This window comes from Vulpes lagopus, chromosome 19 (assembly GCF_018345385.1).
Source record: "Vulpes lagopus strain Blue_001 chromosome 19, ASM1834538v1, whole genome shotgun sequence".
Classification (NCBI taxonomy): domain Eukaryota; kingdom Metazoa; phylum Chordata; class Mammalia; order Carnivora; family Canidae; genus Vulpes; species Vulpes lagopus.
Window position 1 is genome coordinate 39,509,142 of NC_054842.1, and position 25,659 is coordinate 39,534,800.

Sequence of the window (25,659 nt, forward strand, 5' to 3'; positions counted from 1 at the left end):
GGATTAAAATGAAGACTATCAAAAAAGTACTAAATAAATTCTAAATGGTATAAACTTAAATGGCATTTAATCCTTAATTTGACATGGGTGAAGGTTGGTGGCATTGTAGAAAGAACATGAATTTTGGAATCAGGTAGCTGTGGGTTCAAATCCTTGATTTTCCACTTATATCAGCATAATAGGATGTTTAGATAAATCGTTCATGGTATCACTTTTGGCAAGGGTTTCAAGGTGACTATGCTATTAACTTAGTTTATAAAGTGATGTATTAAACTATCAAGGGGACTTTCAAGAAAGTGTCCAAAACCAGTTTTGGGTCTCTTATCCCCTCAGCTACCAGAGATTTAAAAGGGTTGAATAGAGATTTAAGAAAGATTTTTGTTTGGAAAAGTGGAATATTTTTCTTTCACCTCAAGCCTAAGGAGAAGATCTTCAATGGAACCACCACTGAGTTTGCTGTGTGTCCCAATGGACTGAAATCTGAGTTGTGCCTGAGAAAGCAGAAGGGTAGACTGTTGTTGCTTTGCTTCGCCGAGAGAGAAGTGAAAAGATTTTGCTGCAAAGAAGGGGACTTTCACTCCCAAGTTGACTGGGGTGAAAAATATATGTTTCCTTTTGACAGTGGTTGCTTGGGGGTCCTAGAAGACTGGGAAGGGTTGTCTTAGATACCAATCAAGAAGACTGCCTGAAGGACAAGGTGAACCCAGCAGAGAGTTTGGAACTGTTGGACCCAGTTGTATGGGAGAAGCCAGGATTGGAGGGGGTTCTTTGAAGAGCAAAAGGTCTCCTCAAAACAAAGAGTCGGTCGCATACAGCTGCAGGTTTTGGGAAGCACTGGTGTCAACCGCACTGATGGTGACAGGTGGGGTACAAATTGCTGAAGAAGACTCAAGGTCACCAAATGTCAGTGTTTACGTTGTAGTTTGTTACAGGAAAAGGATAAAATATAGCAGCAGCATTAAAGGAAAGATATATATCTCAACCACAGGCTGTGTCACAGCAAGGGGCCAGGAAAGACTGGGACAAGCTCTAATTATCTTCTTTCTATAAGGGCCACAGCAAGATGCCCTAGCTCTCTCAGAGCAGGAACTACTGCTATGTGCACAGGGAACCCAAAGTAGTCCTGACCAGGGTTTCTTATACTCTGCTGGTCTTATAGGTGTATTTCTGCTCCGGGACCAGCTCCAAAGGCCAGACTTTTGGGGATCTTGGTAAGAGCAGGCACAAATCATCAACCTCACTGTTACCATGAAACGGTGCTGATAAGCTAGTACGAACCAGCCCCAAACTTGGACAAATGGCCATAAAGTGACTATTAACTGTGCCTTGACCAGGATTCAGTGTCATGCTGGTATATATTTCTTATCTGAGTAGAAAAGCTCAGGTGTATTCCAGGCTTGCTGGAATTCACCTTCATAGTTACCAACTTGTAAGAGTATCTGTCTAGTAAGAGTGTTTCCACCCTCACCTCTCCTTGCACTCTCAGCCTAGAGGATATGGAAGCAGCCTGGAGAATGGAGGAGGAGAATAGAAGCCCAAGATGAAGAAATAGAAAGAGTTCACCACACCTGTTTCCTTCTCAAAGCATGTCTGTCTGGGGGCACAGGTAAAAGATTAAATTTTGAGCAGAGTTGAATCTTGTGACTATGACCCAGGGCTAGATATTTTCATTATTGAATTGAGACCATTTTCATGACTACAGGTAGCAAACAAGCTTTTTTTTTTTTTTTTTTTAAATTGGTGACAATTGACCATAAATCCATGAGACTTGCCCTACACTACATCCAGTGGGCAGGGGAAAAATTAACCCCCCAGAATGAATTTGAATAGGTAGGAGGAGAAAATGATCAAGCCATTTTTTATTATATCATATGGGTTTGATTCTTTGAACATATTGGTTATATGGGAATAGCAAAGGTAAAATTGGACAAGTGGTAAGGAATGTGCAAGAAAAATTAGAGAGGTTAAATAATCAAATAGATGAGTAAAACTCTCCCTTTTGCACCCCAAACCCAACTAGAGACAAGCACTGGAATCTTTTTTTTTTTTTTTTTTGCTTTTTTGCTTTCCTTATGAAGCAAAATGTTTACATACATCATTTAGTTTTATGATGAAGACAAAGGGATTAAGATACCAGTTTTGAATTAAAGAGCTGGTCTGCAGGATTAAGAGATATCTGGAACAGCTGAGAAGATTGTGGGATTGATGTGTGGAACTGCTTTTCTAGGCCATCAAAGCATGTGACGAGAAGCAAAATTACAGCCCCCTTTTCTCAGCCACCCTTGTGGTTAGTTTGGGTCTATGTCTGGGTTCTGGCCATCTGATGAGGGCAGAAGTGGGGTAAATCACTTGCACACCTGCTCTTAAAAGCCAGATGGATGCTCTAGGTTTCTCTTTTTCTGTTGCCATGATGTTTAAAGGTCATACTTTCTAGATGGAGACAAAGAAGAGGAAGTTTCTCCTGACCCATACAGGGCTTTGCGGGAGTAAGTTCAGCCATAGAAATGCTGGGTTAAACCATAGGTTAAATTATCCCGACTATTATATGGGAAAAGAACTATGAAGAAAGGAAGGAACAGGAGCATGAAGCAGATTTCGCAGTTGGAGGTCTAAAGGTGGAATCAATATTTCTTTTAGATCGATATTTGTTGAAGAGAATGGGGACTAGGGAAAGAAGAAATGACATGAAATAACTCTACCCTATGGTTGCATTTAAAAAAACTTGAAAAAAATATAGACAGAAGTGTATGAAAATCACAGTTTTCACAAACTGGACATGCCCGGCATGTGAATATAGAAACCTCAAACACTCAGAGTGTTGAGATCCCAGAAGCTCTCCTCGTGGACCTTTTCAGTCACAAGCCAGCAGGAGTACCTGCCTGCCTGACTTTTAATGCTGTGGCTACACCTTGACCTCTACTTGGCCATGTGATTCAAAAAGAAATCTCCCTCCTCTGGCCCACTTAAGCTTCCGTATTACCCAGAAACTCTTGGCTCCTTGAAATTTCTTAATTTTCTAGTTTTCACAAGTAGTAGAAAAAAAATAAGACAATGAGGAATTGAATGAAAGTATTATCAAACTGACTTAAATTCTTAGTGGATTTAAATTTAATTTAATTTTTAAAATAAATATGCATTCTTGTATGTCCATAAAAACTTTAAAAATTAGTTATACATGTTACAAAAAGGACATCCTATTACATTTTTAAAAAAATTATTTATTTATTCATAAGAGATACACACACAGAGAGGCAGAGGCATAGGGAGAAGCAGGCTCCCTGAAAGGAACCTCAATGGGGACTTGATCCTGGATCCCATGGCTTCGGCCCTGAGCCGAAGGCAGATGCTCAACTGCTGAGCCACTCAGGTGTCCCCATCCTATTACATTTTAAAAGAGATCTTACAAGGCAACTTGTATGGTCATGATCCTGTACAGTAAAGAACAAATGCTGGAAAAAGCAAAGCAAAACAAAACAAAAATACTGGAGGATAACCAAAATATTGCTACATAGGAAACACTTGATGTAATCAAAAGTAAAAATGATGGTTTATGACTATGTAAAAGCAATAAAAATAAAGCTTTTTATAGTTAAACCTCATTTCAAAAGCTGTTCTCATAGAAAAATTCACAACCTTAAATATCCTCGTTAATACAGAAGGACTAAAAATAAACATATTACCTATCTTTAAAAAGAGGAAAAATCCCCAATAAACAAAATACATTTCATATTTCATTGATTCTCAGATCTATTTTATTTTTTATTGTGACACCTCTGAAATCAGAACGTGTCCTCAATTTCTCTTGACCATGCCGCAGTGTGATAGTGTGTTTTTTTTCTTGTGCATATAAGAACTTGGCTGTTCTTCCTGGTAGCACTCCTGAAATGCCTTGGCACATCAGTCAAAAAACCATTTGAGCTCTATTTGAGGAAGGGATGTGAATGCTGTTGGATGTCTGAAATATTTTGAATGACACTTCCAGGAAGAGAACTAGCAGTAAAACTTGCAGAAGGAGTATTGGCAATTTGGGAGATCATCCTTTTAAACAGCGCTGAGTCATCAGCACAGAGGACAGCCTTATATGGAAAAAAGGTAACATTAATGAGTGGACAGTGGTTTGAAAGAACTGAGTTCTCAATGAGAAAACAACTTAGAAATCTCAAGCAATTTTGTATTTTCCTTTTAGGGATACATAGAAGAAATATGATTAAAATTTATGCCTTGTGAATTAAAAAAAAACAACAACTCTTCCAATAAATACAAAATAACATTCTAAGCGATAAGGAGGCCTTATGTCCTAAATTATGTGAAAGTGTTGTATTTTTCTTAGTGGTATCTGAAATAATGATGAAATGTGGTAACCGAGCCAAAAGTTAATGTTAATGAAATAGAAAACCAAAAGAGTAGAATGTATAAATAACTATAAAAACTAGATTTTCAAAAAGATTAATAATGTTTGCATAAACTCTTCATGAGCCTGATTAAGAAAAAAAATATGAGAGCAAAAATATATAAGATTAGGAGTAAGAAAAGAGCTACAGAGAATGCAGATTAAAACAATAAGGGAATGTTATGCAACTCATCAGCAAACTACTTGAAAATCAAGCGCAGGGGCTGGCAAACTTTCTCTGTAGAAGGCTAGATAGTATTTTAGGCTTTTCAATTCAAGAGATAAATCGAAGATATTATGTAGGTATTTAAATAACCATTTAAAAATGTGTAAAGCATTCTTAGCTCAATAGCTGTAGAAAAATAGAAGGTGGGCCACACTTGGCCCATGAACATTGTTTGCTGACTTGATTTAGAAGAAAATGATGATTTTCCCAGACAACTACAATTTCTAAACATGACCTAATAAGGTTGGGTAATTTTTTTTTTTTTAAGATTTTATTTATTTATTCATGAGAGACACAGGCAGAGGGAGAACCAGGCTCCTGTGGGACTCGATCTCAGGACCCTGGGATCACGACCTTAGCCAAAGGCAGACGCTCAACCACTGAGCCAACCACTGTCCCTAGAGATGGGTAATTTGAACAGAACAATCACTGTGGAAGAAACTAGAACAATACTTAAAGAACTACTAATATAAAAGAGACCAGGGCCAGCTGCTTTCAACAGTTGAATAATATTTAACATTTAAAGAACAAATAATGCCAACGTTTCTGACCATTGAAAACTCTTACAGACCACAGAAAAGAAATGGAAATCTCCCGAATTCATTTAGTGAAGCCAGCATAATGTTAATAGCAAACTCGGTTGTCACACAACTAGTATGCAAAACGTATACATCGTTGGTACTTATGGATATAGCTGCGAAAATAAAAAATGATATATTGGCAAAAGAATATAGCAAAATAGCAACTGAATGGAAAGGCAAGAGTAGTTGAATGTCAGGAAATTTATCAATATAATTTAACAAGTCAACAAATTAAAAGAGAAACCATATGATCAGAGCAATAAATGCTAAAAGGGCATTTGGTTTAAAAACAAAACAAAACACCAACCCAGCAGTTATTCTTACAAAACACTTCTAAATAAATGGCAATAAAAAGAGGTTATTTAGAAATGATTATTTTTAAAAACAAAACAGGAAATATCACTCTAAGTCCTGAAATGATAAAGGCAAGTCAATAAAATTCAGAAACAAGATGCCAACTACTACTTTTATTACTTAATATAACTTTGGAAATTCTATTGAATGTAGTGAGACAAAATAATAATGAAATAATATGCATAAGTACTAGGAGAAAAAAGAGCTAAACTTGCCATATGATTCCAAACCTTAAAAACCCAAGAAATTCTAGTTTTGAAAATTTCTACAACAAATAAGAGCATTTGGTAATGCTGGACACACACTTTTTATGTTCTAGAAATAAGAATCTAGAAATGCAAATGGGAAAACATTCCATTTACAACACCAACAAAAATTTTAATATATGAATAAGAAAAATACAGAACCTACATACATGGAACAAATGATAATGTGAGATAGAAGGATATAAATTTACTGAATAAATGGAAAAATGTATCATGTTCTTGGATGGAAGAGTTAGTATCATATAAAATCAAATATGTCACTATTAATATATCAGTGCAATTCCAATTAGAATTCCAATGAAGGCTTTTGGGGGGATAATTGATTATGATGATCTTAAATTTCATATGGAGGGAAAAAATGCCTATGAATAGCCAGTGAATGTGTAAAAAGCGTAGCAAGGCGGCGTCTACTTTACTAGGTATTAGAACACTAAAAAGCCACCATAATAAATCAATATGATACGGGCATGGGGACAGCTATATAGATCACAGCACAGATGGACAATTCAGGATTAGATCCCATTTTATATGAGAATTTATATATGAAAATGTGATATTTTGACCCAGTGGAAGAAGAATGATTTACTTAATAAATAATGTGAGCACAACAGGCTATCTGTCTGGAAGAAAATTAAAGAGGACTCTCATCCAGTATCATTTATAAAAATAAATCCCAAACAGATGAAAGGAATGAGGCATGTAGGGCCTCTTTGAACTGATGGATCTCATTGTTTGAAATTCTGCTTTGGCTACCACATCTCTGTCACCCTGTCCAAAATCCTCACCGGCTGAAGGGAAGCTGGCAGGACGGACAGGAGCCTGCCTCGGCCTTGCTGCAAGGGAGCGTGGAGGTGAGGCTTTGGACACAATGTGGAAAGACCAGGAGGGTGGACATTGAGCCAGCTAGAGAGGGGGTGGGGGTGGGGGAGAGAATGAGAGAGAGAGAGAAGGAGAAGAAATTAGAGAGAGGGGGGAATGAGAGAGAATTAGTTTATGTTGGTGTGTGCAACCCCCCAAACTTTCTAGAATAGCTCTTTCACAGGAAGGAAAAGAAGTATAATTACTGCCTCTTTCCTCATCTTAACTACTTTGGAAAAAATAGGGGATGAAAGCCAGAAAAGGAAGCAGAAGGCTGATTGCTTTCTGTCCTCACCTTAAAGGGACACCAGAGAGGGGCGTGAGGGTCCTTCATCATTTCCCCAGCAGCCTGCAGAATGGGACCGCTCTTCGGGGGGTACTTGGAAGTGAGAAGTTAAGGCCCATTGGATAATTGCTCTTGAGGGAAATCTTGTGCCCAGTGCTCCTGGCATCCTGGGCTGAGAGACAGCCAGGCACAGGTGCACCCTGAGAAAAGCAGGGGGCTTGGGGACGAGAGAGGACGAGAGGCTGGCTGAGCAGCACCAAAAGGGATAGGCCGGCTTTGAACCCAAAGACCCAGAGGGAGGAAAGGAGTTCTCTGCGCTGGTTAGAGACGCAAAGGACAGTTGAGCTTGGAGCCTAAGGCGAAGCATTGTTGTAGTTGCAGACAACCAGGTGAAGGACTTGGAGGGGCCGGAGAGGGCAGGGATGGGAGGGCTCCCCAGATGCCAGACAACCCTGCCCTAGGCCAGAGAGGTGTTTGTCTAGGGGCTGGTAATGATCCCAGAGACAAAGCACATCTAGGGCTGCCAGCGGTTCTCTGACACAGCCAGGGCCTGGGTGGGACATGTCTCCTGGGAGTGACAGAGGTACAGCCCCATGTTTCTGGCTCTCACCAGTCAGGCCAGCTTGGAGAACTTCCCAAATGTGAGGTGGTCAGGGCTAGCCAACGCTCAGGAATGGTGTCATGGGGAAGGAGTGTGGTTTTGGGGTCAGACATACCTGGGCTTGAATCCCAAATGACCTGCTCATTAATGAGCTATCTGGTCATGGGCAGGTGGCTAGACCCTCTGAGCTTCAGTTTCCTTGCTATTAATATGAGAACTAAGGGAACCCATGGAACTGTCAGGGGGGTTAACGGAAAGGAATTAGTACTTTGCGTAGTCTGGCACAAGGTTGGCACTTAAGATTTTCTTCATTCTCTCTGAGGAAGCAGGGATGACCTCCCATGGAATCCTGCAGGTCTGTCTTCCATGAGTCAGGTCACATGAGCCTGCCTCAGCATGGAGTGGGGGTGCGGGTGGGGTGAGCGTGGCTTAGTGAGCTCTGTCTCAAGGTACATTGCAATCTGCTGCTTTTTCTAACTTCTTTGCTATTGTATCACTTTGTATAAAAGTGTTCAATGAGTCAATGAGTTCGTCTTTTTTATCATTAGGCTACTTGGAGTGAAACCCTAGAAATTCCATAGTCTGCACCTGGACAATTATTGTCACCCGGAGATCTCGCTTCCTTTTTCAGTTTAATGGTTTTTCACAAATTGCTGACACTTCCTATGGTCAGCACCAGGTCTCAGACCTCATATAGCATTACATATACACCCAAACCAAAGCCCGCATTAAAAAATATTTTGCTGTAAATTGATGAAAAGATTTCTGCATGATGCTTTAGAAATTACTGGCTGCTGGAAACTTACTTAATTGACAATTTACTAGGATTTCTTGGCAATCACTATGCCTACTCAGGACTTTTTGCAAAGTGCGCAGAAGTAACTTACAAGTGATTTTAAATGGAATGAAATTTGTATGAATACTGAACCCAACAATTATTAATGAGGTTAAAATAATATACTTTGGCAATAAACATGTATTAATTTATATTTTGCTGGTTTCTTTTCACATTTCAGAGCCAATGATTTTATATTCTGGCCTCCAACATTTTTGTAGGTCTCTGAAGAACTTAGGCGACATGGGCACTGGGCCTAGAGTGAGATGGAGAAAATAGTCTCATAGGATTGTGGACTTAGCGCATTTCTGACATAGCAGAGTGGGTCTAGGTACTGTCTGAAAAAGGGAAAGGTCATTTTAGGAGACTGTTTTCTCGCTCTGGCTTCCTCTCAATTCAGCCCTGATTCTCCTTTTAGTGTTCTGTCCCCACCCCTGCTCCATCCTCTTTTGGTTTTCACCCTCTGCATTGAAACCAGCCAGTTATATCACCTGCCCTCACAGCCACAAGTCTTGGCCAATCAGGGACACTGATCTGCATCATTTTTCTTTTCCTTCTTCTTCTTCTTCTTCTTTTTTTTTTAAGATTTTATTTATTTATTCATGAGAGAGAGACAGACAGAGACAGAGAGGGAGAGGAAGACAGAGCGAGAAGCAGGCTCCATGCAGGAAGTCCAATGTGGGACTCGATCCCAGTACCCTGGGATCACACCCTGAGCCAAAGGCAAACAGTCAACCGCTGATCCACCCATGCGTCCCTGCATCATTTTTCTTAAAGATTTGTTTACTTATTATGAGAGAGAAACAGAGATACAAAGAAAGCAGGGGAGGGGCAAAGGGAGAGGGAGAGAAAGAATCTTAAACGTAGGCTCTGTGCCCAGCATGGAGCCCAATGCAAGGTTCAATTTCGTGACCCTGAGATCATGACCTGAGCCGAAACCAAGAGTCAGACACTTAACCAACTGAACCACCCAGCGGCTCCTGATCCACATTATTAAGTACTTGTAGTGCTAGGCTGAGTCATTGATTTTTGTCTCAAAAACTAGGCTTCATAAATGTGAGTTGAAGGTTAGAAATGGTGGATGAATTCTTTGAACCACCTAAAAGGCATCTTCCCCTCCCAGGTGATGTGGCTAGCCATGGTGGCCTTCTGGTGAAGGTGCTCCTATCTGGTGCTCCAAGGGGAGAGTCCCCTTGGTGTCTCTCCTTCAGTTTTGACCCTATTCAGAGTGGACAATGGAATGAGGGGGAAAGGGCTGAAGATCCAGTATCTGAGATCTGATTATGCAGCTGCTTTATTAGATTTGCTACTGAGACTGTGTTGGTCTGAGGATGAGTAGCATCTGTATCACCTGGGGACTCGTTTGAAATGCAGAACCCCAATCTCCACCTGCTGAATCAGAAGCTGCATTTTAACGCAGTCCCTAGGTATGTTTGTGTGAACACCGAGGTTTGAGAAGCCCTGTACCAGACTTCATCACCTGGACGTCCCCGAAGTACTCGACGTCTGCTGGTCTGAATCTAACCTGACCATCTGTCCTCACAACTCATCCTGCTCCTGAGGTTTCTCTCTTCCTCTGGCTTTCTGGGGTGCCTCAAACTGTCATCATAGAACCTGTTCGTTGTCTAGTATGTTTTATTTTTACTGCATTCTCCCTGTTAGATTATACGCTTCTTGAAGACAGGTATTAAGTCCTGGTTTTCACCCTCTGCATTGAAGCCTATCAGCAACAGGTTTCACCAACAAATTTCAATGAGCCCAAGACAGGTGCTGACTTCTCTAAACCTGTTTCCTCATCTGTAAAGTGCAGGGGTTTCATCTCAAAGAGTCCCCCCAGTCTTAACATTCTGTGATTCTATGATGTGCCTGAACGAATCAGAAGTGCAAGGTGGAAGCACCTTGGAAGTCACCTAATCAACTTCCTCCCTGGCTCCTGCCCCAGGATATTCTTGCTAAAGGCAAGTCTCTTAGCCACATCCACCTCAAATGACTGCCCAACTTAAGCACAGCCATCTCCAGTGACGGAAAGTTCAGGACCTCTACAGTCAGTATATTCTATTTTCAGAAGGCTCTACATTTTTAGAAACATATTCTTCTATTTTTCAGGCTTCGTAGTTAAACTAAAAGAGAATGGGTTTTGGAATAGGACTGGTCTCCAGATCCACAAGAGCCACTGACTGTGTGAATTGGACAGACTCTAAGATGACCTCGTGACCCCTGCCTTTTGGTGTTCATGCCCCTGTGTAATTCCCTTCCCTTGATGTGGGTTAGTTCTGAGACTTACTTCTTTTTTTTTTCTTTAATATATTATTTATTTATTCACGAGAGACACACACAGAGAGGCAGAGACACAGGCAGAGTCAGAAGCAGACTCCTTGTGGGGAGTTCGATGTGGGACTCTATCCCAGGATTCTGGGATCACGCCTTAAGCCAAAGGCAGCCACTCAACCACTGAGCCACTTCTAACCTATGGAATATGCCAAGGCTAATGGGTTGTCACTCCTCTGATTATATTATACTATGTGGCAAAGGGGATGTCACTCCCATAATTAAATTATATAAGACTCCATGTCCCTAGCAGACTGTCTTGCTATCTCCAACGCTGGCTTTGAAGAAGCAAGCTGTTGTGTGTTTTATGGCTACATGGAAACTTGGAAGGGGAACCTTCTCCAGTTGAGCCTCCAGATGAGAACCCGCCTCTGACTGAACATTGATTTCAGCTTTGCAGAGGACCCAGATAAGCCATTCTTGGCCTCCTGACCCTCAGAAGCTGTGCAAAAATACATGTGTGTTGCTTTAAGCTGCTATTTAAGCTGCTATTTAAGCTGCTTTAAGCTGCTATACTTCAAGGAGTATAGAAGGGAAGGTGGTATCATGGCAGCGTGGGGGTGGCGTGGGGAGTGGATTAATTACATGAGTTTGGGTGCAAGTCATAGAAAATCCAACTACTGACAGTGATTGAATGATAAAGATTTGCAATATCTCACATAACCAGAGAAACTAGATGGAAACCAGGCTTTAGGCTTAAGAAAGAAGCTCAGTGATGTCATCAAGGATTTAGGTCCTCTCCATCTTCAGTGTGTGTCTTTGTCTTTCAGTTCCCTCCTCATGATTGTAAGGTGGCCGCAGTAGCTCCAGGCATCGGCAAGCCCAGAGGTAGAAAAGACACCTTTTTTTTTCCTTCTCTTCTCATGCATATTTGTTTTTAAGATCCCACCCTCCCTCTTCCTTTCCTTCGTATCTCATTGGTCAAAACTGGGTTACCTGCTACCCCTAAAATAACCAATGAGAAAGAGAAGAGATCATCATGTTGGGATTGATTACTGGAGATTCCCTAGAGTAGAGAGGAAATAAGGCTCCTCTGAAGTACAGGGCCCCCTATGGCTTAAATCAAGTCAGAGTTGTGTCCACAGGGAAAAGAGGGGACAAGATGTCAAACAATGACATCTGCCACAGGGTAGGTGATGCTTTTGGGTACGTGGGCCCAGCTCTGTTTCAAGTCGAAGTCTGCAAGTGGCTACCTTCTCATGAAATGTGAGCTTGCTCTTGGCAAATTCTCAAGTACTTTAAAGGGTGGCTGAGGGTTCTTGGGTGCAAGTGATTCTGGACGTGCTAGGTTTCACCAAACCTAAGAAGCCATGGAGTATAAGATTCACCATCATTTTATGAACCTCTAAGATAAAAAAAGTTATTTTTAACTCTAACACAGTGTCCTAACAGTGGTCGTCTGTGGCCCTTGAGTCTGTAATACTAGCCCCTTAACTGCTGTGAAGTTTCTTTCATCCCTTCCGAGGGGTTTTCTGTAATTACTCCTGCTTTCCATTGCATTGCATGGTGTGGGGCAAATATAACTGCTTCATTTCTTGTGGATTTCTTCTTTTTTTAAAGGCCTTAAAAGCAGTCGCTTGTAGCTTTGTGAGAAAGTATAGAATTGCAGTTGTTCCTATAACAACAAATATTTGCTTCACAAATGTCAATTTACACCCCACTCCTCTGTTTCTTTATGCATACACAATAGCTCATTATTTGAGTGCCAAAATGTAGGATAATCTTTCAGGAGCCTTTTAAATGGCATTGAACCTCGATACCCGTTGTTGCAACCACATATTGAACTCAGCTGAAATTCAGATGACAATATAAACAGCTGGGACCAAGTTTGCCACGCAGAGGCAATGACAACTGTACCATGATTGCCTTGATTCTAAGGCACGTTTTGATTTTAAAGATGTTAAAATGTGGGAGGAAAAAGGCATGTTTTGAATGGATGAAATATGGTGCATCTAAATAGCGCAATGGTCTTTGGCTTAATCAAAACTATTGATGGCTTCATGTTCCTCATTAACGCCCAAGAGAGCACAGGGTCTGCAGGATACTAAAAATGCAGGGAAAAGCTGGTCAGTCGTGGCTTGAATGGTTCTAATTAGATCAGAGAGACGCGGAGCAAGGCTCTTTGCTGAGCTGGCTGTTCAACATGAGTGCTCACCACTGGCGCTTGTGATTTTCTTATTGCTAATTGGACAAATGCTTGTGTCATCTGTCACTTCCTGAATTTGTTTTCTGCTTCACTGCACTCTTCACCAAGGTGATAAGATACTGCTAGAAATGAAGAGGGGTGTGTGTGTGTGTGTGTGTGTGTACGTGTGCTAGGCTGCCAGTCTTGAGTTTAGCGAAGAGAATCACTCACCTTAAAACAGTTGGTTTCTGAAATGCTGTGCTCTGGTCAGCGGTGTGAAATCAGAGAGGCAACACGGGCCTTGGTGGGACTCTGTGGAAGGGGCTCACGGGGACAGTCCCCCTCAAGGACCCCATCTCTGAGATGAGGTCGGGCCCCAGCTGAGCCTGCGGTCCGAATACTGCGAATCCTGGAAAACAAAACCAGGCTCTAGGCCAGTCTGCCCTGTGCAGATACAGATTTCCAGAGGAAAATAAAAATTAAAAAAAAAGAAAAAGAAAAAGAAAAAAAAAAGTGTGAGAATCATCTTATCTGATGTCAAACAAGTGAACAGCACTTTCCTTTTTTGATGGTTTGCTGAAGAAAATAACACTTTTTTGGCAAAGTTCCACTCTGCCTTGAAAGTTTGTTTTCTTTAGCATCTCGGTCCCTGGCCCACCCACCCTGCAGAGATCTTTGCTGCGCTGCATGAACCATATTACGATGGCAGCATGTGCTTGTTGGCTGCAGGAAGGGAGGGCTGGACTAAGGGACATCTAGCTGGTCCCCACGATTCCTTTTTGGCCCCGGCACAGCCAGTGTGAAGCTGAGACACTTTGTGACATGACTTTAGTAAACCACATCTTTCTGCATGCTTCTCCTAGCCCTGGAATCATCGTTTCTTCTTCTAATATCTGTGTTTTAAAATATCACCTCTCACCTTCATAAAGAGTAGAAGAAAAGGAAAGTTCTTTCTTTTTCTTTTTTCTTTCTTTCTTCTTCTTCTTCTTCTTCTTCTTCTGCTTTCTTCTTCTTCTTCTTCCTTCTTCTTCTTCTTCTTTTTCTTTTCTTTCTTTCTTTCTTACTTTCTTTCTTTCTTCTCTCTTTCTTTCTTTCTTCTTTCTTTTTTTCAAATAGTGTATGGTGGTTTAATACACACATACATTAGTTCAAGGTTCATGCCCCGTGATCTGACAGGACTAGATTCCAAACCGGGCTCCTTCCCTTACTAATGTATTACCTGGGACAAGTTTGTTTACCTCTATAAATCTAGGTTGGCTTCTCTGAAAAATTAGAGTAATCACAGGAAACACCTCCCCGGGTGCTTGAGGATGAAATGAGATCACTTGGGCACAGTCATGCACTGCCCAGCACCTGCTAAATGTTCAATAACTGGTAGCCGACACTGCTTCATCCTATTTATGCATTTGATGGGTTTTAAGTTCCTTCTTTGTCCCTACCGATTTCATCACTGTCAACCCACACGTTCCCCAAGGGAGGATCTGGCTTTGACCCCGTTCTTGCCTCAAAACAGGCTTTCTGAGGCGACTGCATCTTCCTCCATTCTGTAGCTCTACTTCTGTGTTTCTACTTCTAGCGAAATCTCTCTTCCCAGCCCAGAATTTACCCAGTCACCTGCTGACGGACCCAGCTTGCAAGTAATACCGAAACTGAACTCACTCTCCTCTCCCCAGATGCGCTTTGCCTCCATGGTTTCTCTCTCAGGGGGGCCCCTAGTCACCCCACGCAGAACCTGGCTCATCCCAGCCCTGCTTGCTCTCTGGCTCTTCACCCCCAGGGATTCACTGACGCTCTTGGTCCTCTACCCTCTCCGCCTGTCCCCTCACTCCTGTCCTGGTGCCCCTGGATTTCTGCTTTACTGTAATGAGCATTCCTAACTGGCCTCATTTCCATTTTTTTCCACCTACCAGTCCATCCTTCCCTCTGTTGTTCTTATTTATTTATTTATTTATTTATTTATTTTTATTTTATTTCATTTTTATTTTTTTATTATTTATTTATTTTTAAGATTTTATTTATTTATCCATGAGAGACACAGAGAGACAGAGAGAGAGAGAGAGGCAGAGACACAGGCAGAGGGAGAAGCAGGCTCCATGCAGGGAGCCTGACGTGGGACTCGATCCCAGGACTCCAGGATCACGCCCTGGGCTGTAGGCGGGGCTAAACCGCTGAGCCACCCGGGCTGCCCATTCTTATTTATTTAAAAACCTTTTGTGACTCCACATTAACTTCAGTGTAGAATCCAAACTCCTTAACAGGACGTGCAAAACCCTTCCTGATCTGGTCTACCTCTCTAGCTTCTACAAAGGGGCTTTTCCTTTTGCCTTCAAATTCTTCCCATTCCAGCCATATGGGAATGCTTGGAACACTCTTCCTGAACAATGGTCATCTCCTGAACTTTGCGTAAATTCTTCCATCTGTCTGGGGTGCAATCTCCCTAATTTTTACCTTGTGTTATTAATTAATGAATTGGGTAATTCATTTCTGCTTAGTTGACTCTCCCACAGAGTCCTTCCTGACTCTATTCTCAAATCTGGGTTAGGTTCTCCCTCCCATTGCATGGTGTGCCCTATGCATTCCTTCTCCGTAACTCTTACACACTCCTTAAAGGAAGGGAATTTATTTTGAAGCTCTGCATCTACCGTACCTAGCATTAAGTCCGGCGCACAATAGAAATAGAGTATATTTTCTGAAAGAGCGAACAGAAGAAGGAAGGAAGGAATGGATCATCTTGATGGGAGTAAGTCTAGAAGGTAGATGGTCCTCTGAGACTTGATGTCAACATCTCAGTACCTTGCCACACAGAATTTACATTGGGAGATAAATCGCCTGTGTGCCCTCTCGGCTGTCCACACATGGACAGAACCCACTGTGCCCTCCAGAATCAACTACCGTTGCCTTCTAGAGCCAGGTGCCAGGCCTGGGAAGGGTAAATCAGTCTGCTTCCCAGGTTCTGTCCTTCTGACAATGGAGATCATATAAAGAGTCTAAGTCCATCTTCTCAGCCACTTGACCTAGAAATACTGAAGACTTTGAGGGAACGAATGCCAGGATGGGTTGGTCTATGGGCCCCGATATCAGCCTTTGTCTCTGGATGTTGTTCAGTTTTTCTGTATCAATTTTTATTTTCGAGGGGCCTTATAATGATTAATAACAACCCTTCCACCTCCCTTTCTTTATTTCCTGTTTCTCGGTAACAAAAAAGAAATTTTGACAACGTGTGGATATCTCTGTAGATCTGGGGTGCTCTTTTAAAGCTTGTGGGTTTTTATGCTTTTCATCAGATTGTTGAAACTTCTGAATCTCTAATTTACCCTAAATGTATTTCAGTTCTGAGTAGCTCTGATCAACTTAATTTTCAAAGCATTTATCTCCAGCATACTGAGGGAGTTTGAACGGGTCCTTCGTCTCGTTTGGTGCATTTTTAGTACTTCTGTCCCTTATTTCTGTGAATAGTGAATTAGGCAATGGGGAGAGGATAGGGTTAGAATTTATTAGGAGGACTTGCCCCTTTCTTGACTATGAACAACGTCGATGAAAAACTTCCTGTTTTTCTTTCATTCAGTTATTATAGGTCAAAAGGTACTTTTAGATGAGGGCTAATGCCTTTTATTTCTATGGAGAGGATCTTTTAAGTGCCAAGAAGGCCATGCCCATTCCTCAAGTGGATAAACTCGACAAGGGAGGTTAATAGATTGATCCAAGGTCGCATAGCAAGTTAAGTGTCAGAGTCTGGGAAGAATAAACACCCAGGCCCTGACATGCTGTCACTGCAAAATTTTGTCAACTGTACCCTAATGGCCTGATATTTTATAGCTTAGGTGACACACTTCCTTTATCAGCCACTGTCTTCCTTTGTGACTAGGTGAAGTTTTCTTCTATAAGCACAGGGGATTTGGCCTCCTTTAAAGCTGACCTCAGGATCCTTTAATTCATAAGCTTGTCATCCTCAGGTACTCAAGACACGATGAATGGGACACACAGCTCCTAGGATGCTTGCAGATGTCTTTTCCCAGGTGACACCAGCCTGCGGACAAATCAGAAATGATGTCCTGGACTGATGCCCTGAGAATTCCAGCATCTTCCATGCTGTAGTTCTTGGCTGCATGTTTAAAAGAAGATTCCAGAACTTAGGCCCCAACCTCAGAGATTTGTATTTAATTAGCTTGAGACGAGGCTTAGGCATGGTTATTTTAAAAACATCTCTTTGAATGATTTTAATGTATGACCAGGGTTAAGAACCAATATTCTTGGCTCTCTTGCCGATTTGGTTCAGAACCACTTCATCCTTAAAAGCAGGCTTTGTAGAATTGTGGCCAAACAGGTCAGAACTTTGCTCTATTTTTAATTTAAGCCACATTGATTGTACTCTGCAGATGCTGAAGAATGCTGGCCTATCCTCGGGAGTCACAGACTAATGATCTAACTTCTCTGTAAGGAGGCCCAGACAAATGAAGCAAACTGAAGCTCTCATCTTCTAAAGCAGCTGGAAAAGGTAGGGCTTGAATGGAACAGGCTGGCATGCCTTTGGAGTGAGGAAAATTGTGTCTCTTTAACCTGTCAGAAGTTCTTGAAATAAAGCAGTGGATAAAAGGGGCCAGTGGCTGTAATTTATTTGGTTTTTTTTTTTTTTTTCAGAAGCCTTTGATAAGTTTTTCATAAGGGAACTTGTAACTGGGGAGGGAAGTGAAAAACTGCCAGGGATTGAGGACTGATCACGGGATGAGAACAGCTCGAGTTAGGAACATATGGGCATTTTTCAGGGTAACCAAGTTTGCTGGGGACCCACACAGTGATCTGATGAACAAATGTTGTGAGTTTTAAGGTTCCTCTTCGTTTTAATTACCCAACCTCATAGCACCCTCTGAGAAACAAGGCTCCTTAAGCAGATGGGGTTAATAAACCGGCTCTCTACCCTCGTCCTTGTCCCAGGCAGCTTGTCCAGGACAGAGCGGCAGCAAGGTTGGGTGGCTGTTTGGCTTTAACCTCAGTTCTTGGTTCACATTCTGAAAATGTAGAATCTTCTAAAGTGTTATAAAGAAAATGAATCATAGCTATTCTAGAGACTGTTTTGAAAGGCTGATGGGATGTGATGATCACTTGATAATAAGCAGATAGGGCTAGAACTCTAAGAGAATGAGCTGCTTAGACATTACATATCTTTCCTCCCATTTTTAGGGCCTGCTGCATTGGCCTGGAGACCTCCTGTTGCCCAGGTAACCCAGGGCCCCCTCTCTTGGATCCTCTGGAGGATTTTGCTTCTCTGTCATCCACTCCTGCTTCTTTTAATCTTAGCACTGTTTTTTCTTTGACGAACGACTCATCACCCACTCAATCCATGGAATTCAGGTGGAAGCCATTACTAACCTGCTCCCTCAACATCTATATATCTCAGCTCCAAGATGGACATGTCCCCTGGGTCTATCCAATTAACATATTCCATCTCTGGCCTCAGTGACTTGCGTGGGGTTGTTGGTCGCCTTATTCAAGTTTATCTTAAGAATTCTGGCTCAGGGATTTTGTTGGAACTATTGAGAAAGAAGTTCCTTCTGTCTGTTGCATTTGCCAAGCTGGTGCCCAGGGGTCACCATGAGGAGGGTAGCTTCTTGAGAAAGGGAAACAGAAGGAAGCGGTGTCAAGAGGTTGAGCATGACATACTTACTTCCTGATGTCTTTTCAGTCATATTCATCAGATATGCTCATCAGACTTTTCTGTTACATTAGTCAACAAATACCCCCCTCCCACATGTCTTTCCTCCAGCTGGTTAAAGCTGTGTCTCTGTAACTCATAGGATCCTTTCATAAGAGGTTCCTGGTGAATACTTTCCTATGCACACTCATGTACCATCCAGTTAAAACTGACCTGTCCTATCTCCTTGGGGACAGGCTCTTGGGGCCAGTGGTGTGTGGTGAGCTCTCCTAAGAAATGAGTCCATGCTCATGAGCCATTGGGAGAGAGATGTTGAGAGGATTGTCTCTGGAAAAGGGTTTACATTCCAATACCAGTTTTCTGGAGCCAACACTTCTTTCTTTTTTGGTTAACCCAACAGAATGGTTGTGAGGGTTGCAAGGAAGGAGGGGTTGGGGATGAATCATAACTGAGTAACTTCTCTGTGCTAGGTACTGTGTCAGATGCTTCACACACGTTACCTCACTCCTTACACAGATCTAATGTATATTAGCATCCCTGTTTTACAGATCAGAAAATACTATCAGCGGTAGTAATAGCTACTATTTATTGAGTGCTACGCTCTAATGTTGACTCTAATTCTACTTTATCCCTTATAATCATAATAACCTGCAAGGTAGAGATTTCAGTCTATATTTTATGGACGATGAAACCAAGTTTCAGAAAGGTTAAGTTCACCATCGCACAGCTAAGACAGAGAATAAATCTGCATTCAGACAGACCCAGTTTGAAAGCAGCTTGATTATGAAACAGATCTTCATTAATAGGCTTGTGGTGGGTCTGATCAGCTAGATATTGAAAGGGAAGGATGAGTTCACTGGGAATAAATCATATGTGGTGCTGCCCACCTTGGGCCCAGGCATAGCGACCATCAGCTGCAGTTGGGGCCTCTGGTCGCAGGTTATTTGCTTAACAAGATCTAAAGGGGTTCTCAACCCAGAACTTTCGAAAGACAGGAAGGAATCCTTAAGGACACAGTGCGGAACACAGCTCTCATCCAGCCTATATATTGCAGAATAAACCCACACATATTGTAAACATACTGGATGCTCCTTATATTTGAGCATCTGGTGTTAATTACTAGTTGGTAAAATGTGGAGCTGGCTGGGCTTAGGGGGCGTTTGCCAGGGCCTATTAGTATTCGTTCCTTATGTTGTGTGAGTCCTAGGAGTTCTGTTGATCTGTGCTAATGTCCTGTGGTGATTTGTGTCCCACATTGATCCATGCCAGCCCACTTGAGACGTGTACTCTTCTTTCTGAATCAGAGTCGATATCCCAGTTACAAAGTGTTCTCCTTTAGAATGCAACCACTTGGAACTCAGTCTGAAAGGTTTATCAATTCCATTTCAGTCATGCCATGTACTCTTGTTCCAATTGTTAAATTAATTAAACAAAGAACCCATTAGACTGAGGTGGCTCTAATGCCATGGCTGTCTATGTAAGCGAACCAAAGTCTAAGCCTGTAAATGCCTCAAAGTTATAAAATCAAAATGCTAAAGACAACCAATCCCAAAGAGCCAACGAGGCTCTCAGCAGTAGCCAATCAAATACTTCCTTGGCTTTCACACTTTCTCATTCTAAGTCTTTCCTTTAGCACCTGTCAGCAAACAGAATGCTCTTAACCACTTCTGGTTGGGTGGTGCCCCATTACAATAGATTTTTGCTCAAATACAAGTGAAAAATTTTAATATGCCTCAGTTTGGCTTTTAGCGGCCCCCATAGCTATCCGCTTGTGGTAGGCTGAGAATGACTCCCAACAGATGTCCGCGTCCTAGTCCCTGAAGCCTGTGAACACGTTACCCCACATGGTGAAAGGTACTTTGCATTGTGATTAAGTTCAGGATTTTAAGGGGTGGGGGAGATTATCCGGATTCTCCTGGACCCAATGTACTTATTACAAGGTCTTCTTCTGAGGAGGTGCAGGAGGCTGAGTGTGAGTAGAAGGAAACACGATAGCAGAAGCAAGAGGGACGTGGTGATGAGCCTCACACTGCCTCAGCTCCAGAGGTGGAAAAAAGGCAGACAGATGGCCTCTCTCCCTGAGCCTCCAGGAGGAACCCATTCTGACACCTTGACTTCAGGCCAATGGGTCTGATAGGAATTTCTAACCTCTAGCTCTGTAAGATAATAAATTTATGTTGTCTTCAACTAAATTTGTGCTAATTTGTTACAGCGGCATATGCTCCAGACCAAAGCTTAGATGTTGGAGGGATTTATTTTTTTCCTTCAGCAAATGCCTTTTGCAAATACCTGCCACACAGCATTTTAGTGAGGGGCTTGTGGAGGTGTACGCGTGACCTCCCCCTGCTCCATCTAGGTGGGCATCATGGGTTCCTCTGGGTTCCTTAAAAGAGGAAAGAGAATAACTTCTGATTTGTGCACATCCTCAAAAACCTTTCCCCTTGCTGGCAAGGCCCTTGTTCTCCGCTCCCTTCCTCTGTCACACTAGTAATGGTCCCCTTGCCACAGCAGCTACCAGTGAAAGCTGTCCACTTGCTCTGTCACCGGGTTTTACTGTAGAGCAGAGGTCTGGTCAGTTGATCAATACAAAGTTAAGTCACACTTCTATGTTGTAATTTGGAGATCACAGTGGAAGGCCAGCTTGCCCCGGGTTACTGAGGGCCTTGAGGACCCTGATTTCATCACGGTACTGGGTCTCGGTTGGACAGGAGGATGACTGGACTCGGGATAGGACTGGGTGTTATTGGAGCCAGTTAAACTCAGAAGAAGCTGGCGATTAAACTTGCTTCTATCCATCCCTACCCAGTATATTTAACGCCAGTGACTGGTATTTACACTTTCCATTTGGGAATGTTCTTCCCTTTAGTAGGGAACGATTATTGTCAGCAGCTCGCTTAGCATCTGTGAAGTCAGCACAAAGGGAAGATATTAATATATAAAAATTTAGAGGATATTTAATTTGGGACAACTGTTTTCAAAAGAAGAAATTAAAAAAAATGCTTGGCAAAGTTCGATATGTGAGAGTAACAAGGTGCTCTCACATTGTTCTGGGTGCGTCGGGGTGGGGGTTCCTCCTCTCACCTGTGGTGGCCCCTGGTGGTCCTTGGAGGGCCACCGTGGCTCCGCCAGGGACAGGCTGGGTGCGTGAGCCCTGTGCCATATCAGAATACACCTTGTTGATGCCAGGCCTTGGTATCTCTCCCATCCCGACTGACAGGGCTGGACAAACAGCGAGGGGGTCTCTGAGCTTCCCCACCGTGCGCTCCAGGCCAGCCAAACCCCTTTGTGTTCCAGAGCTTGTTCTTAAACACCGGGTACAATACAATTGATTAGGATTTATTTTTCTAAATTACAATTACAGTTCAGTTTTGTTTCTTTGAAATAACACTCTGGTTCCCTTGATTGGAGTTTTGAATGTTCCCAATCTCTTCAGTCACACATTTACCATCTTTTGGCTTCTTTCTACAGATGGCTCAATTCATGAATTATGTATGGGTTTTACAGGTGGTGCCTCAGAGGGCAAATTTATTCCTGAATATTTGCTGAGTACTCTGGTCACTCCCATGACTTATCCCGTGGTGAGGGTCTCACTCTGAATGGAGCCACCTGCTCTCCTCACAGGAAGCCCACCCAGTAGCATAGCCAGGGTGCCTGTGAGGGGGGCAGAGAACACGTTTTCTTCTTTCCCTCCAAGTTTCTGAATGGGGAGAGAATTGTAAGGTTTGACATAGGATTAGAACCATCAGAAGTGTCTAAACTCAGCTTCAAAACTCAAGAACCTCAAGTCATGGTTCTCTTTGTTCTACAACAATGCAAAATCCCCATGTCTTCACCAATCTAGAACAGAAAAACAGCTGAGTGCTCAGGGACAACTCAACTGCTAATGACACTTCCGTCCCAGCATCTCAGTCTTCAGTGAGACTGTGCTAACTCAGCTTTGCTTGGTTTAGGATCCATATTTTTTATTCTCTTCCAATTACTTGCTATTTCGGTTGGAGCTGGTTGTGACTTCTTTCTTGTAATTGTGTTTAATTAACATCGACTTGAAAACAATAGTTTTCTTCTCCCACTGTCATCCTACAGGGGCCCTACATACCTTATAGCTTCTGGTCTCCCTCTCTGCTCCTGCTTTGCCCTCATCACAGCCAGCTCTGCCTTCCCTGGCTCAGAATTTCTGTGAAAGGTTGAAGAGGAGAGACGACGACACCGACACATCCCAGTCACATGCTCCCTGCCCCTTACACCCCAACACTTCCATCACATGCCAGCCATATGGTTCAAACTATTGTCCTGTCCCCCTGGGGGGCATCAGTATTTGTTCAGAGACCCTTAGGCCCCACCCTGTCTCCACAGAGGGCTTTCTCATGTTACACAGCTGTGCTATGTGTCTTCATCACTTGAACTTGACCCACTAATGCTGCTCTCCAGGGGATCCACAGTGTGGGAGATGCATCACTGGGCTAATTATACACAATGGAGAAAAGTTTACTTCTCAGAGCAGGAATCCTTTTGAGGTTAAAGCCACCATAAATGCTTGTAAAATGCTGATGCCTGGATAGAAAGAGCTAATAATTCCCCTGTCGGTTCCAGGCTACCCGAGAAAGCCAAGCCTAGTGGGTGTTGGAGGGAGGCGCTGTCACTGTAACAAGTGTGATGGCTGGAGGTCATCTTAATTGAGCTGCTAAATGGAGTTGTGTGTATTTTTTCCTTTTTAATGTGGTTGGGTCACAGTTTTTATGGCTGTATTTGTTTCATCTTTCTTAAAACTGGCTTGGCTTATTGGCACAGCTGGGTGTTGTGGACTGAACATTACTAGGAGTAATTTTTTCCCCTTCAAATGGAAAGTCTCCTCTACCTCTTCCTCAGTTATCTGTCAAAAGTACTTAGTATAACCTGACTTGTGGTAGGTGAATGACTGAATTGGATTTGCTTGCAGCTTCTTGGCATGTCTTTCTCAAAACATTGTTAGCACATAAGGATACTGGCAGGCATTTGATACACCCGTGGACCACCATTTTCATAGGCAAAAAGATACAACACAAAAAAATTTTAAAAGATTTTATTTATTTATTCATGAGAGACAGGCAGAGACATAGGCAGAGGGAGAAGCAGGAGAAGCAGGATCCCTAAGGGGAGCCCGATGAGGGACTCGGTCCCAGGACCCCAGGATCACGATCTGAGCCAAAGGCAGACGCTCAACCACTGAGCCATTCAGGCACCCCCTACAACACAAATTTTAAAAAGTGAAATAAAAACTGTGTTCAGAATGAAAAACAACAGTTTTATCCTCGTGAGAGACATGATAAGGTTTGCCATCCTTCACTAATGAATCCACGTATGTATACAGACCCCAGAATATACCTGCCCAGTGATGGATAGTCTGAGCCACAGATGAATTTCCCTATCTAGTCGATTGCTTTTTAGTTCATATTTCTCCTACATTTGGAAATCTGAATTCGTAATATGTCTTTAGGAATGCAGGGACATGTAGGGTATCTCTCTGTCAGATAGTTCTGGGTATCTGACTAGAACATAAACCCAAAATTACAGAGTGCTTTCTCGTGATTGTCTTGATACGCATCAGCCTCTCTTTCAATTAACATGTCCTACTGTGGAAGTGGTAATGTTTCAACAAGAAAGATGATAGTGAGCGGAGACCTTATTTATTTTTTGGTTGTATTTGTAAGTCTTCTTCATATTCTTTTGTAGCATTTAGATATGGCCTTTAAATGTGGCCATTAAGAAACCATGTATTTCTCTCTCTCAGGAGAGAAGAAAATAATTTTTTGGAAAATAGCCAATGGGATGGAGGAATGGAGTTGTCTGCATCACTGGTTGTTTCTCAAAATTTTACGTGTCTTATTTCCAATATTAAAAGTATGGTATTTCAGCTCCGAAGTAATGGGTTCACGCTGTTCAAGACACTGAATAAATGACCGTGATATATAACTTGAGCAACAGTTAAATGATCAATTATAGATAGAGATGCTCTCTACTGGCTTCCAGAGTGATGAAGTCAAAAACATTCACCATTAAAAAAAAAAAATCCTAGTCCCTTTCCCCTTGACATTCAGAATATTTGGGTGAGTGAAAGCATAGAAGACTCACTGTCCATTCTTTACAAGACACAGTGAAAAACTCTATACAACAATTTGATTTGATACGCAATTTTTAAATGTTAAATCAAGATCATGGCTTAAAATGCCATCTATATGCTGATGGTTCTCACAAAAAGAAAATTGTAGGTCTAGCCTGCTGGTCTCAGAGGAATAGAAGGTATAGCAGGACCAGTCCCTAAGTGGCACCGAAGCTACCTCAGCTGTACCCAGCTGGGATTAGCAGACCCCAAAACCTCACAGACACATGAGCTGAATAAATGCTTACTGTTTGTGGTGCTGAGATTTTGTGGTTGTTCCTTATGTAGCAACAGCAGCCAGAAATACCTTCTTTCTAGCATTATCTCCCTGAAATCTCTTTCCAACACAGAAGGTGGAATGATCCTCTTCGAAGCCAGATTTTTATCAGTTCTTTGTTGTTCCTGCAATTGGTTCTCTTATTTCACCAAGAGTAAAACACAAATCTTTATAAGAACATACATGATCTCCTCCCCTTCTCATTTCCTCTCTCACCTCATCTTCCACAACTCTCCTCCATGCTAGCCACTCTAGCCTCACTTGTTTCCTTGCTGTCCTTGAACGTCCCAGATAAGACTAGAACTTTCTTCCCACCCATATCTCCATGGCTTGCTCTCTCACCTTTGTCAAGTCTTTGCTCCAATGCCATCTTCTCACAAGCCTACTCTGATCATCCTATTTGAAGTTCCAACTTCCACATACTCCGCACTATATATTCTCAACCTTCCTCATCCAGCCCCATTTTCCTCTCCTATACTGTATTACTTCACCATATACATACATTCATTGTTAAAGTCTGTCTTTCTCTGCTAGAATGTAAGCTTTATGAGGGTAGGACAATTTTGTTGTTATTGTTCACTCATGTATCCTAAGTACCTGAAACAGTGACTGATATATTTCTTGTAGGTACTCATTAAATATTGATGAATAAAGGTCAAGATGTACATTGGTGACCACTGAGGTTCTTTCTGAATAATGTAGTATGTGGATGGACATTTTTATTTGCCTAGCAAAGGGCTCCCTGG

The 25,659-nt window shown here is 42.2% G+C and overlaps 1 pseudogene; it reads right to left on the reverse strand.

Annotated features, from left to right (window-relative positions):
• LOC121478688 overlaps positions 1 to 21,705 on the reverse strand; it is a 29,486-nt pseudogene extending 7,781 nt beyond the window's left edge.
• Positions 21,706 to 25,659: the final 3,954 nt, after the last annotated feature.